The sequence below is a fragment of the Lotus japonicus genome, chromosome 2, assembly GCF_012489685.1.
Source record: "Lotus japonicus ecotype B-129 chromosome 2, LjGifu_v1.2".
Lineage (NCBI taxonomy): Eukaryota > Viridiplantae > Streptophyta > Magnoliopsida > Fabales > Fabaceae > Lotus > Lotus japonicus.
In genome coordinates, this window is record NC_080042.1 from 20,448,242 (window position 1) to 20,463,730 (window position 15,489).

Here is a 15,489-nt window from a genome sequence, read left to right on the forward strand (position 1 = left end):
ACATAAATATGACTATGTCATGATCATTACCCGTATGATATGAATCAGAAGTTTGTGTGTTTATTTATCTTGTGAAATTTGATCTTTGTTTTCTTTAATTTATTGAATGCTTAATACATATATTACTATTATTTATTAGTATGTCTGTGGGAAGGGAATGAGTCAGATCGCCACATTTAGACAAACTGATCGGTTTCCAGTGGGCATTAACCACCTCAAACCGGATCAAAAGAGCCAACCTTTCCATACATAGGACAAAGAGATACGACGGCAGAGGGAGGTCATATAAGGATGGAAGAAAAACACCTAAAACGAGCTGAAAGAAACACAACTCAAGATGAGGTCATATAAGGATGGAGAAAAGCCAATGTCCAGCAAAGTATCCCTCAAAAAACTCCTCTTCACTCGGTCATAAGCTTTCTCCAAGTCTATCTTCAACACTACCCAATGATAAGCGTATAATTGATGCACTTTATGTTTATCTTTGTAAGCTTCATTATGTACATTCTTGTGCTTAATTGTTATGACTTAGCCATGTTTTGACCATTAGTGTTTATTTGGATTATTCATGGAAAAGAGCTTAATTCTACACTTTTAGTTTCTGTGACTGTTTTGCTAGAACAGGTTGAACCTAGAGCTACAAATATCGAAATAGGGCGAATAATATGTCGTTGGAAAGCTAACTCGAAGCCCTACAACTTTCATGTCCAGCACAATTGAATAACAAGCTTATAACATGGTCAAAATGGCCTTACAAAGTTGCTGTCGCTAATCCTACGAGTCTGGAACAGTCTGCACTAAAATGATCATATCTTGGGCTACAGAACTCCGAATTAGGATCCAATTGAAGGCCCGCGAAGCTGACTTAAAGAGTTACAACTCTCATGTTTACCTCCATTGAAGATTCATACTTCTTGTGGGACCCGCAAATGCCTGATTGTTCAGCAGTTTACTCCTTTATGTGGGCCCGATTTTGTGAAGATTTAGAAAAGATTTAGATAACAAAAATTTTTACTTGATGAACAAGTTTATTTATTAGTATAAATAAGTGAGTTTAGGCTTTTGTTAGACCTCACCACCTCACCATCACACCACCTCACCTCCTCCCCTCTCATATCTCTCCCTCTATTCTAGTATGAGTTGCTAAACTCCCTAGTTAGTCTTAGGATTTTTAATATTCTTGTGTTTGCAAACTTGAGGTTCTGTTCTTAATGCAAATTTCTTCTTTATTAATTCTCTTCATCTCTATTTCTAATCTAGGGTTTGCTTAATTCCGTAGCTTTAGAAATAAGAGTTGATGCATGTTCGCTTAGTTCATGTTAGTTCGTAATTGTTTCTTAATCGCTTAGTTTAGGAAACTGTGAATTGATTTTTGCTTAGTTAATCAACTCTCACGAATTAGGGAAACAATAAGGAATAATGTAAGACCCAAGTTTTTAAGTTTAGAATAAGTGAATAAAATCCTATTCACGATTAGGGTTGATGTATCGTGATGGGAAACCTGAACAAGAGTTTACTAAATGAAATAAATTTATGAAGGAGAAAGTTCAGGAAAAGTCTAAGGAGTGTATCGAAGTCGATAAAAGTTATAGCACGATCGATAATCGCTTAAACCTAGGGCAAAAACGCTAGTAAATAGCTAATTTACACTTTAAGACACGATGGAAACTAATTCCAAAAATCTTCAGAGAAATGTTAGAACTTCTCTTATTCATCTATAGACAAGCATGTCGATACAAAACCCTGGAATGTACGAACGTCAAATTCCAATACTCGGAAGTTTGCCGAAACCAAAACCCTGATAGTTCAAGAAACCTAAAATCAACGGACGATGAAGACTTTTTCTATTCGGAGCTTCAAATGAAGATTCCACACGCGAGCACCCATTTCTCTTGATGTTTTCAATCTTTCTTCAGAAGGAAGTTTTCTCTTCCGACATCCACTGCAAAAAGTAACTTATCGGGTAAAATAGATTTACACCGACTTTGCATTATTTACTTCAATTCCAAGAAAACCTCTTTTGAGTTTTGGAATTCTGTCGCCAAAACCTATCTTAGAATTCACGGAGAATGAAGCCGGAAAAATCAGAATCGCGAAACTTTCATTTTCCCGCGTTTTTCCATCCTCTATATATAGCAAGAAAATGAGAAAAATAGCAAAACTTCACCATTTTATCTCCCAAAACCCGCGAGCTTCACCAAGAGGAGGAGGAGAAGAGATTTTCGCCATTTCTTGCTTGATCGTTGATTCAACAGTTGCTACTTGAAGGTATCGAGGTATAGTCGCTAATCCTTACCTCTGATCGTCGTTTCCGTAGCTTTTCACTATGTCTTTCTGTGCTCTTAGTTTTGAGGTTTTTGCAAAACTATCCAGATAACTTCATCTTTCTATCTAAACATCTTCCCTACGTGCCCAAGAGCATGTTTAGCGAATAATATTACGCCGATTCTCGAAAAACTATCGTCGAGTTTCAATTCTGCTTCAAATACCCATTTTGGGACAAAGTTTCGTCCTTTGGGCTGAAAACTATCGCCTTAGCTTAGTGCTAGTAGGATTAGTCGTCATAAACGTCGTTGGTGACGTCCCCATCCAATTTGCTTTTCGAAATTTCAGTTTTGAAATTCTGAGCTAAAAATATTGACCAAAATACCCCTGCGACAGTTTTCGATCCGATAATTTTTCCGAGTTTAGATTAACCTTAGTTACGACTAATAATAACCTAGGAACCAAGTTTGATCGAAGAAAAATCGACACACACAATTACCATGTGTGGCCGTGAGCACCCTAGGAGGAGGAAGAAAATTCTTTTTCGAAAACTTGTTCTTTCGCGCTAGATTATCGTACCTCGGAGTATATGCTACTTCGAGTAGCCCTAGTATCTACTGTTTGCTGAGTTTCTGACTCATTGTGATTGATTTCTGTGGTTTTGCTCTAAAGGTTCTTTTGAGGAATTTCCTGAAGAGCAAGGAGTTGATTGTGTAGGAACGTTCGAAGAGAACCCTGGAGAATCTACAGGTGAGGGCGCTTCTCACTGAAGTATTAGTTAATGCTTTAGGTGTCGATGTATTCGACTTGATTTACTGTTTATGCACTTGTTTGTGTTTGATTGGGAAAAGTTTTCTGAGGCTTCGGCTGACAATGTAGATGATTCATCTACTGACTGTTTTTGAGATTTGAATTACATGGTACGTGCTAAATGGTTAATCTAGGATGTGTGATATGTGCTTTATATGCTAAGTGCTACGTGGTTATTCTAGGATGTGTTGATATATGTGACATGCTTGTTGACTGTGCTGATTTATCTATGCCATTTCACATATGTCTGTGGTACTGAGGAGTGAGAATAACGGGCAGGTCATGCCGATTTTATTTTGAGATTTTGGAGAAAGTTTGATAGGACGAACGAAGATTTGGGCCTTGTTATGGTCTTAGTGGATCGAGACACTCTCGGGGAGTTAATTGGGATTATGGAACCTTGAAAACTCATAAGATTTGCGATAAGACTAAATGGAAACTATTTTATAAGGAAAATTCATAAGACATTAAACAACCTCTAAATCTTCAAATAATGACAACAAACTCGAAAGAAAGCTTAGGATTCAACTCTTAGTTTTGGAAAAGGGGAAGTGTCGTCGGATCCAAGTGTTGAGAAAATTAATAAGTTCTGAGTACGTTGATACTCTTGTGCTCGAGAAGCAGTTGTGTTGTTGGGCTATCTGAGAGATAAGCCGGGGAAACAGGTAGTTTCCGAGTATGTTGATACTCTTTGCTCGTTGAGCAGTTTTGACCATCGGATGGAGATGAGTCGGATGATTTGGAGATCATCATGAGAGAATGTGTCGTTGTAAAGGATTGTCTTTTGTCGCAGAATCGACTTTACCTTAGGGTATGTTTTTAGAGACAATAAGTTAGCTAGAACACGTGGCGACGTGTCGAGTGAGGTCGGAGACGTTGTTTGGCTAATCATTTTGCATTCATGCACCATTAATGAGGTATTAACACGAGACGGACTTCGGACCTCGGTGGATTCCAAAATGGTCATAAGACCCGGATTTCCGCGTAAGAGCGCTATTAGGCGACTCTTAGTAGCAGACCGAAATGGCAGGCCTTCGGGTTTTATGCTGATCTGACTACCGTTGTTGTTGGAGTAAGAGGCACACGGGCCGAAATGGTCCCACCGTGGCTGGTGCTAGGGCTGATCCGTTGATGTCCATCCCTTCTGGAATGCATTTGGTTAACTGGGTTAACCGGCATTTGCATTTCATGCAACATGCATACTGACTTAGTTGCTGAGTGTGTTTGATACTTGCTAATCCTATTTGAGGCATGCTATTTGTTATTACTGTCGTTTATAATCATTGTGGAATATGCAACCCTAGGATGCTATCTTTAACTTATAAGCCTAAGCGGCTGTCTCTTATCTGTACCTATTGGGATTATTATTTACATAATTCTTTGGAGTTGACCCTCGCGTCTTCTGTGTGTGCTTTGGCGGACTACGCCCTTTGTCAGATGTCTTTAGCGGATTGGTTCACGATGGTCCACCCTTCGGGGGGGACTAGATATGAGATGATAGATCAGGATGACCCCGGCTCGTGGGTGGTCGACCCCGCTAGCCATCGAGCGACGTACTCGGGGAGGATCATGGAGGATCGCGTAGACAGCGGAGGACACTTGATGGAAGGAGTGCTGAGGAGGTGCACTGTAAGTTTCAACTTGCCGCCCGGCGTGCACTGCGGACCAGGAGTAGGAGCACCACCACCACCGTCATCTTCTGATGATGAGGACCCCTTAGAGGAGGAGCCTGTGGGAGTGACTTCTTCAGAGTCCAGCTCACCCACGGTTGCTATTATTGACGATCATGGTTCGGGCCCTAAGCCCGTGAGGCCAGCACCGGAGCGCATCGCGGTTGCGAGAGGAGGACGGATAGTGTTTATAGACTTGGTCGTTCTGGATTCAGATTCGGACGACGATCATGCTAGCACATAGTTTTGAGTGCTGGTGTGAGCTCCTCGAGATAGGATTAGTGTAGGAGTGGAGTCTTAGCTCTAACCGTCATTGTTTTCTTTGGGGACAGGGTAGTTTCCCGCCTATAGCTTTTTGTGTGGTTCCTCTACGGGGATCACAGAGAGTTGGTTGGGCTAGGAGGTCTTGTTTAGGCCGATTGGGCTAACTTATTCTCATTTTTGAGGGTTTGTGTTGCGGACACTTAACCTTTCCTGTTGGTTTGTACATATTGCCTACGGGCGTTACTTTTCTTACTTCCCGTCACTGGAGGTTTACTCGTGACGTGGTTTGCTACTTACAGCGGGGGCTGTCATTATTATTGTATATTAGTTCTGTTATCTTTCGTTGTCTAGCTTTATTTCTTTCAGTCTTTGCTTGTATTATCGAAAAAAAATATTCACGTTTTTCCGCTTAAAGTTTCCTTTTTGGTTACTAGAGTGACGCTACCGAAATCGGGGTGTTACAAATAATTAATCTTTTGTAGCCAATGAAAGTTTGTTGCACTTGAATGTTATAATTCGATGACTAACACTTTCTCTTATCTGATTTAAATCTCTTTTAATTTATGTTTGCTTACTTTTCAATCAAATCAACGAAACCCCCTTTTTAATTGCTTTTTTTACTCTAATATCAATTATTACTTCACCGAGTCCTTGTGAGAACGATCCTGGTGTTCAGCACCTTGTACTGCATTCAAAGCAAAAATACTTTGACACGCACCCGCGACAGTTCGTTCGTCACCCAACCCTTCCTCTGATTCAAGTATCTCATAGAGTGGAAAACCTTATGAGCCACAACCACATTGTTAGAACTTTGCCTCCCTGTGATAAAGCTACAATGTTTCAGAAAGCTACAAGATCATTCAGGTATCCCTTTAGACGGTTAACAATGACCTTCACCATCATCTTGTAGATAACATTGTAAAGGTAAATAGGTCTATACTAACGAAGACTAGATAGCCTATCAATCTTTGGAATAAGCACTAGAAGCGTCTCATTGATTTCCCTCACCCTTCTGGGCTCATGGTAACAAGCTAGAGAGGAAGAAGAGAGGGTTCAAATCATCTGCCCTGGGAGACTTAAGCGACCCCATGCTAAGGAAAGTCTCTCTTATCTCATCTGAGGTAAACAAATCCTGAATTAGCTCTAGATCCCTCCTCGGTAGAGGGGGAAAAGAGCCACAACGAAGGAAAGAAGGGGTTCTAATTGCTTGCGTGTATATATTTTGCAAAAAGTCCACCGTCAAACAATGAAAGACATCCTTATCAGTGACCAAGGACCCATCCTCCCCAATAAGAGCTTCAATATGATTCCTCTTCCCACGCACCGTAGTAGCCGTATATGTAACACCCCGATTTTGGTGGCGTCACTTTAGTAACAAAAATAAACTTAATGCGGAAAAACGTGAATATTTTTTTTTTCCGATAATAATAAGGACAAGACTGAATTAAATAAAACCCAAATGCGAAAAGCAATAAAACTAATATACAATATATATAACAGCCCCCGTTGTAAGTGGCAACCTCGTCACGAGTAACCTCCAGTGACGGAAAGAAGAAACATGTAACGCCCGTAGGCAATATGTACAAACCAAATATAAAGGTGAAGTGTCCGCAACACCATCCCTCAAAACTGTAAATAAGCTGGCCCATCGGCCTGAAAAGACCTCCTAAGTCCAACCAACTCTCTGTGATTCCCGTAAAGAAACCACACAAAAAGCTATAGGCGGAACTACCCTATCCCCAAAGAAACAAATGATGTTCAGAGCTAAGACTCTACTCCTACACTAATCCCATCTCGAGGAGCTCACACCAGCACTAAAACCTACATGTTAGCATGATCGTCGTCCGAATCTGAATTCAGAACGACCTAGTCTATGTACACCATCCGTCCTCCTCTCGCTACCGCGATGCGCTCCGGTTCCAGCATCTCAACCCTAGTCCCCCCCGAAGGGTGAACCATCGTGAACCAGCCCGCCAAAGACATCTGACAAAAGGCGTAGTCCGCCAAAGCACACACAGAAGACGCGAGGGTCAACTCCAAAGAATTACGTAAATAATAGCACCGATAGATACAGATAATATAATAGCCACTTAGGCTTATAGCTAGTGATAACATCCTAGGGTTGCATATTCCATAATGAATATAAAAGACAGTAATAACAATTAGCATGCATCAAATGGGATTATCAATTATCAATCACACTCAGCAACTAAGTCAGTATGCATGTTGCATGAAATGATATGACGGTTAACCCAGTTAACCAAATGCATTCCGGAAACGGATGGACATCAAACGGATCAATCCTAGCACCAGCAACGGTGGGACCATTTCTGCCCGCGTGCCTCTTACACCACACAAAGGTAGTCAGATCAGCCGTAACCCGTAGGTCTGCCATTTCGGTCTGCTACAAGAGTCGTCTACAAACGCTCTTACACGGCATTCCGGGTCTTATGACCATTTTGGAAACCGACGAGGTCCAGAGTACGTCCTGTGTTAATACCTCATTAATGTTGCATGAATGCAGGATGATTAGTCAAACAACGTCTCCGATCTCACTCGACACGTCGCCACGTGTTCTAGCTAAATTAATGTCTCTAAAAGCTTACCCTAAGGTAACAGTCGATTCTGCGACAAAAGACACATCTTCACAACAACACATAACTCATGATGATCTTCAAATCATCCGACTCATCTCAATCCGATGGTCAAAACTGCTCAACGAGCAAGAGTATCAACATACTCGGAAACTATCAATTTCCCGGACTTATCCCCAGGATAGTCCAACAACACAGCTGCTCCAACAGCACGAGAGCATCAACATACTCAATACTTCTCAACTTCCTCAACACTTGGATCCGACGACACTTCTCGTTTTCCAAAACTAAGATTTGCATCCGAAGCTTCCTTTCGAGTTTGTTATCATTATTTGAAGATTTAGAGGTTGTTTAATGTCTTATGAGTTTTCTTTTCAAAATAATATCCTTTTAGTCTTATCGCAAAATCTTATAAGTTCTCGGGATCTCCTAATCCCCAAATAACACCAGAGAATGTCTCGATCCATGGAACACCATAACAAGGCCCGAATCTCATTCGTCCTATCAAACTTTCTCAAAACTCTCAAAATAAAATCGGCATGACCTGCCCGCTATTCTCACTTTTCAGAATCACAGATTTCATTGCAAAAGCATAATTAACTCAGCACAATCAACCAACATGTCATATATCAACATATTATGCAATAACCACATAGCACTTAGCATATAAAGCATGCATCACACATCCTAAATTACCCACATAGCACATAGCATGTAATTCACTCTCAAAAACATTCAGTAGATGAATCATCTACATTGTCAGCCGAAGCCTCAGAAAACATTTTTCCAATCAAACACAACAAGTGCATAAACAGTAAACAATGTCGAAAGCATCGACCCTAAGCATTAACTAGAGATTCAGTGAGAAGCCCTCACCTGTAGGTTCTCCAGAGTGATCTTCGAACTCTTCCTCACAAGCAAAGCGTTGCTCCTCAAGAAATTCCTCAAAAGCACCTTTAAAGTAAAACCACAGAATTCTATCAAAATCTATCGGAAACTAAGCTATCAATACTTACTAAGGTTACACGAAGCAGTACATACTCCGAGGTACGATAATCTAGCGCGAAAGGACAAGTTTTCGGAAAAGGAAATTTTCCTCCTCCCCCCTTAAAGGCTCGGCCACTTTTGGTAATTGTAGGGCTCGAATTTTCTTCGATCAAACTTGGTTCCTATGCTATCATTAGCCGTAACTAAGGGTATTCTAAACTCGGAAAAATTATCGGATCAAAAACTGTCGCAGGGGTAATTTGGTCATGATTTTTAACTTAGAATTTCAAAACTGAAATCCCAAAAAGCAAATTTGACAGGGACGTCACTAACGACGTTTATGACAACTAATCCTACTAGCACTAAGCTAAGGCGATAGTTTTCAGCCCAAAAGACGAAGCTTTACTCCAAAAATGGGTATTTGAGGCATAAATTGATTCCGGCCGAATTTCGGCGACATAACGGAAAAACTAATCCGACAGAAGTGATCTTGGGCACGTAAGGAAGATGTTTAGAATCAAAAATGAAATATTCAGGATAGTTTTGCAAAAACCTCAAAACTATCAGCTCAGAAAAGTCTAGAGAAAAGCTATGGAAAAAGCGATCAGAGGTAAGGATTAGCGACTATACCTCGAAACCTTGAAGTAGCAACTGATTAATCGACGATCAAGCAAGGATTGAACAAAAGCTCTTCTTCCTTCCTCTTCAATGGAGCTCGCGGATTTGGGAGAGAAATGGAGGAGTTTTTGTGATTTTTCTCACCTTTCTTGCTATATATAGAGGTTGGCAAAACGCGGTAAAATGAAAGTTTCGCGAATCTGATTTTTCCGGCGTCATTCTCCGTGAATTATAAGTTATGTGTTGGCGAAAGAATTCCAAAACTAAAATGAGGTCTCCTTGTATTTTTGGTAACTAATGCAAAGTCGGTGTAAAACTATTTTACCCGATAAGTTGCTTTTTGCATCGGATGTCGGAATAGAAAACTTCCTTCTGAAGAAAGATTGAAATCATCGAGAGAAATGGGTGTACGCGTGTAGAATCTTCATTTGATGTTCCGAATAGAAAAAGTCTTCATTGTCGGGTGATTCTAGGGTTTTGAAATACTAGGGTTTCGGTTTCGGCAAACTTCCGATGATTGGAATCGGACGTTCGTAGATCCTAGAGTTTCGCCTCGAAACGATTGTGATATATGGAAGAAGAGAAGTTCTAACATTTCTCTGAAGATTTTTGGAATTAACTTCCATCGTGCCTATAAGTGAAAACTAGCTATATACTAGGGTTTCTGACCTAGGTTTAAGCGTATAACGATCGTGCTATAACTTTTGTCGACTTCAATACGATCCTCAGACTTTTCCTGAACTTTCTCCTTCATAAATTTATTACATTTGGTAAACTCTTGTTCAGGTTTCCCTTCGCGATACATCAACCCTAATCATCAATGGAATCTCTTCCACTTATTCTAAGCTTGAAAACTCGGGTCTTACAGTATAGAAAAAACGTGAGATGCAATAAAGTAACACAAGAAAGGGGGGTTTGAATTGTGTTCTTGAAAATTACTTTTTAAAACTTTGTTTTATGAAAAGAATATTAGTTCTTAGGCAAATTGTTTAAGAGTGACTTTTCACAAACTGTTTAGTGCAATGGACGTAAAACAGTAAACAGAACAGAACGATCAGCACATAGAGATTGGGCTACGTCCAGTACTTGGCCACGACCAAGATTTTCACTAGCAAGTATCAAGGACTTCTCCAATACAAGTATTATCCAGGACTTCTCCAAGTATTATCACGGACTTCTCCAAGTATTATCACGGTCTTCTCCAAGTATTCTGCAGGACTCCTTCTATAAGTATTCTTCTCCTAAATCTTTACAAAGATTTATGATACTCTACAATGGTTCTCTTCTTTCAAGAGTGAGGGTAGAGACTTTATGGCACTGGAACTCTAAGTGTTTGGATTTAGATTTGACTATTGAATTCACTTCAGAGTTACTACAATAATGTGAAGAGAATAAAAGATGTGACTCTTTTAAGGTACGAGGTTTTCTCTTCCACTGGGCAGAATTTATGACTTGTGTTTGACACTTGGGAATATCTGCTCAAGCTTTGAATGCTGTTGAGAAGTTTGAATATGAATGCTTGAATGCTTGGATTCTCAGAGTTAATTCTTCTATCTTCAGATCTTCAAGAGTGGCTTAAATACTCGCTTGCTAGTGTTGTAGCCGTTGTGAGATTATTTCCGACCGTTGAGATAGCCGTTGTAAGGTGAGATCGGACCGTTGATTCAAAGGCTTGGTTGGTGGCTTCATTAAATGTTACTTCTGAAGCAAGTCTATCCTTTAGCTCAAAAGGTGATGTTTGTCAGCTAGTAGGTGGTGGTAGACTTTGGGCTACTTTTCAAATATGAGACAATTTGGCAATTTGATGTTCACGTCTTGTCCTTTTTCCTCGTTGGTCAACGTGCCTTTTGCTAAAGCAAGCTTGTCTTCATCTGATTCAACTTGAACGAGATTCAAACTATTGTCATTAGATATGAATGTGGGACAATTGCTTGAAATCAAATTGATTCTTTGGCGCTCAAAATATTGCTTGGCAAATCTGACTAGTGATGTGTCATTAAACGGTCAGATGGTACGATAGTCACAAAATCCTTCTTGGTAAGTGATAGAACGTTGTAGCCTATTTCATATGGCAATGTTCTCCTGAAATAAAATATATTGTTAGTGAATGAATTTTAAATGATCCTTCTATTTATAAAATTGTTATGATCAAAATATGATTTTTAAAACGTTATGATGCGTTTGAACTAAACAATCTCCCCATTTTCGATAATGACAATTTTTATAGAAAGAGATAATTGAAATGGTAAACTCCCCCTGAGTTTAATAAGATTTTCGAAAAGATATTTTGAGCTTGAGAGTTTCAGAAAGTAATAAAGTTTTATGTGTGCTTTAAGTGTACTCCCCCTAAGTTTAATAGTATGCTTTACGTTCGATAGCCTTATTAAACACCTTCATCCTAACTCTTTCTCTCTTCTCCCCCTTTGGGATTATTAAAAAGAGACATGCATAGAAAGAAGATATAACTTAGAGAATGATAGATAAAGGTTGCAGGAAATAAAGGACCAAATTGTTCAACAATGTAAATAACATAGAGTGAGTTTGAAAGAGAGTGGCCATTAGCCAAAACGGTTCACGATCAGATCAAGCTTGGCCGCCAAATTAAGGAAGAGGTTGTTCATCTCATTCTTGTACTCTTCAAAGTCACTTATGCGAACATATTGAGCATCCAGAGGTTGATCCACATTGCCTTGCTCGTCTCCTTGCTCAGTGTCTGTAACACCCCGATTTCCAGGTGTCACTTTAGTAACTCAAAAATAAACTTTACGCGGAAAACAGGTATTTTTTTTTCTTTTTAATAAAGCGATAGAAAAATAAAGACATAACCCAGCAAACTAAACTAACCGATGTACAACATATATAAACATGTACAGCCTCAGCTGCACTCCCACGTCATGCGCACTCGCAGTGACTCCAAAGTAGTGTGCCCGTAGGCAAATATATACAGATCCAGAAACGTGAGTAAGAAAGTTATAATTACAATCCACTAGGAGAAAGTCGGCCTCAAAATGGCCTAAGCAAAGACCCCTATGGTCCGACTGACTCACCGTGATCCCTCAGTGAGAGAACCACACAAAAGCCATGCGACGGGAACCTACCCTGTCCCAAAAGCAAAACGAATCAGAGCTCTACACAAAATATGACGCCTGCCTAAACCTACCCTCCCAGTACCGCTCAAAGCTCCTCCTCCTCCTCCTCGTCGCTAGGGGAGTAGCTGTCAACGTCGGGGTCGGAGTCAGAGTCCGAGTCCACAGCGAACTGAAGTTGGCAAGTTGAAGCTCAGCTCCATGCGTCGTAAAGCTCCCTTCGTTAGACGTCCACGCTTGTCAGTACGGTCCTCCACGACCTTTCCCCGGTGCGTCGCCCGATGACCCACAAGACAGATCACCCAAGCGGTGGGGGCATGTCGGTCAACCAACTCAAACCTGATCCCCCCGAGGGAGAGAACATCGAAACCCAATCCGCCGTCGACATCTGGCAGCAGGCCGACCGCCCAAACACAAACATGAAACCAAAGCCAAGGCGCTAGGGTCAACTCACGGAATAGAGTAGATATACAAACAACATGTGATTGGGGGATATATATATATATATATATGTTATTATATGTATATAAATATATTCCTAGCATGTTATCGGCTCTAACAATAATTCAGTAATGCAAACAACACACAATTCCAGTCAGGGTGAATGTATGCGTGAAATGCAATTCAATATGACCCGGATAGTTGTTTGGGATGGGCACCACGAGTCTTGTAACACCCCGATTTCGGTGGCGTCACTTTAGTAACCAAAAGAAAAACTTAAGCGGAAAAACGTGAATTATTTTTTTTCGATAATATGATTAAAGACAGAAAAATTAAACATCTCAACGAAAAATAAAGGAAACTAATATACATCTACAAATATATACATGCCCAGCTAATACCAACCATGTCGCGAGTAACCTCCAGCGACGGGTGACAGAAAGAAAGTAACGCCCGAAGGCAATATGTACAAACCAAGGTAAAACCTGTGTCCGCAACACCCTACCTCAAAAACTGAGAACAAATTGGCCCAGTGGCCTAAGAAAAGACCTCCTAAGTCCAACCAGCTCTCTGTGATCTCCATAAGAAAACCACACAAAAAGCTACCGGCAGGAAACTACCCTGTCCCAAAACTGAAAGCATGACGGTCAGAGCATCGACACTACTCCTACTCTAATCCCAACTCGAGGAGCCCACACTAACACTCGATCCTACATGCTAGCGCGGTCATCGTCCGAATCTACATCCAGGACGACTAAGTCGACATACACAACACTACCCTCTCTATCCACCCGGATGCGCTCCTGCACTGGTCTCTCGGGCTCGGGGCCCGGACCAGGATCCTCGATGACAGCAGCAGTAGACGAACTGGACTCCGTCGAAGTCCCACCCACTGGCACCTCCTCAGAGGGGTCTTCATCATCCGAAGATAATGGTGGTGGTGGTGGTCCTCCCAAGCCGGGTCCACAATGCACGCCGGGCGGCAAGTTGAAGCTCACTATGTGTCTCCTCATGACCCCCTCCGTCAAGCGTCCGAATCGGTCAACACGGTCCTCCATGATCCGACCGGTGTAGGTCGCACGGTGGCCTATGGGGTCGACCACCCATGCACCTGGGTCGTCCTGGTCAAGCATCTCGAATCTGGTCCCCCCCGAGGGGCTGACCATCGTAAACCAATCCGCCATACTCATCTGACAATGGCGTAGTCCGCCCAAGCACACACAGAAGACGCGAGGGTCAACTCCAAAGAATTATATAAATATTAAAGCCAGATATATAAATGGGATAATAATTATTATTAGCCTCTCAGGCTTATAAGCTTAGGGATAACATCCTAGGGTTGCATGTATCACAATACATATAAAATATCATAATAACAATTAGCATGCCTCAAATAGGATAACAAGTACCAATCACACTCAGCAACTAAGTCAGAATGTATGTTGCATGCAATGCAATGCTGGTTAACAAGATGCATTCCGGAAGAAGGATGGACATCAACGAGACGGCCCTAACACCAGCCACGGTGGGTACCTTCCTGCTCGCGTGTCTCTTACACCACACAAAAGTAGTCAGATCAGCAGTGAACCCGTAGGTCTGCCATTCCGTCTGCTACTAAGGACCACCGTAGTGTCCTAAATATGGAAATCCGGGTCTTATGACCATTTTGGAATCCACCGAGGTCCGGCATGCCACCGTGTATTAACCTCAAAATGAGTGCATGAATGCAAGTGATTAGCCAAACAACGTCTCCGACCTCACTCGACACGTCGCCACGTGTTCTAAATAACTTAAAGTCTCTAAAAGAATACCCTAAGGTAAATGTCGATTCTGCGACAAAATGAATTAATCAAAAGAAGAAGAATGTACCTTGGAACTCATGGTTCCCGGCTAAACTTTTAGATAGCCAATCAATAAACTGCTCATCGAGCGAAAAGGTACCGAAGTACTTGGAAACTTATAGTTCCCGGCTAAACTTTAGATAGCCAAACAATAAACTGCTCATCGAGCGAAAGAGTACGAATGTACTTGGAAACTTATAGTTCCCGGCTAAACTTTAGATAGCCAAACAATAAACTGCTCATCGAGCGAAAGAGTACGAATGTACTTGGAAACTTATAGTCTCCGGCTAAACTTTAGATAGCCAAACAATAACCTGCTCATCGAGCAAAAAGAGTATCAACATACTCAGAAACTTGTAAATTCCTCAACACTTGGACTCGACGACACTTCTCATATTTTCAAAACAAATATTCAGGCTCTAGGCTCTTATCTAAGGTTGTTATCATTGTTCAAGGGTTTTAGAGATTGATTAATGTCTTATGAATTTTCCTTGAGAAAATAGATTTCTTTTAGTCTTATAATACTTCCTATAAGTTTTCAGAGATCCCCATGATCCCAAGTAATTCCCTGAGAAGGTCTCGATCCATTAAAACATAACAAGGTCCGAACTTCGTTCGTCCTTTCAAACTCTCTCAAAATCTCATAAAAATTCGGCATGACTTGCCCGTAATCCTCACTTTCCAGAAACATAGGCACGAGTGGAATAGCATAAAATGAAACAGCTCAATCAATAAGCATAAACAGCATATTCCAACACATCCTAATTAACCATGTAGCACATAGCATGTGAATCATTTAGCACACAATATCATGGCATCAAGTACTCAACAAGTTCGGCCGAAGCCTCAGAAATCATTTCAGACATTTAGCAATTAGGTGCATAACACATAAATCAAGTCGAATTCGTCGACA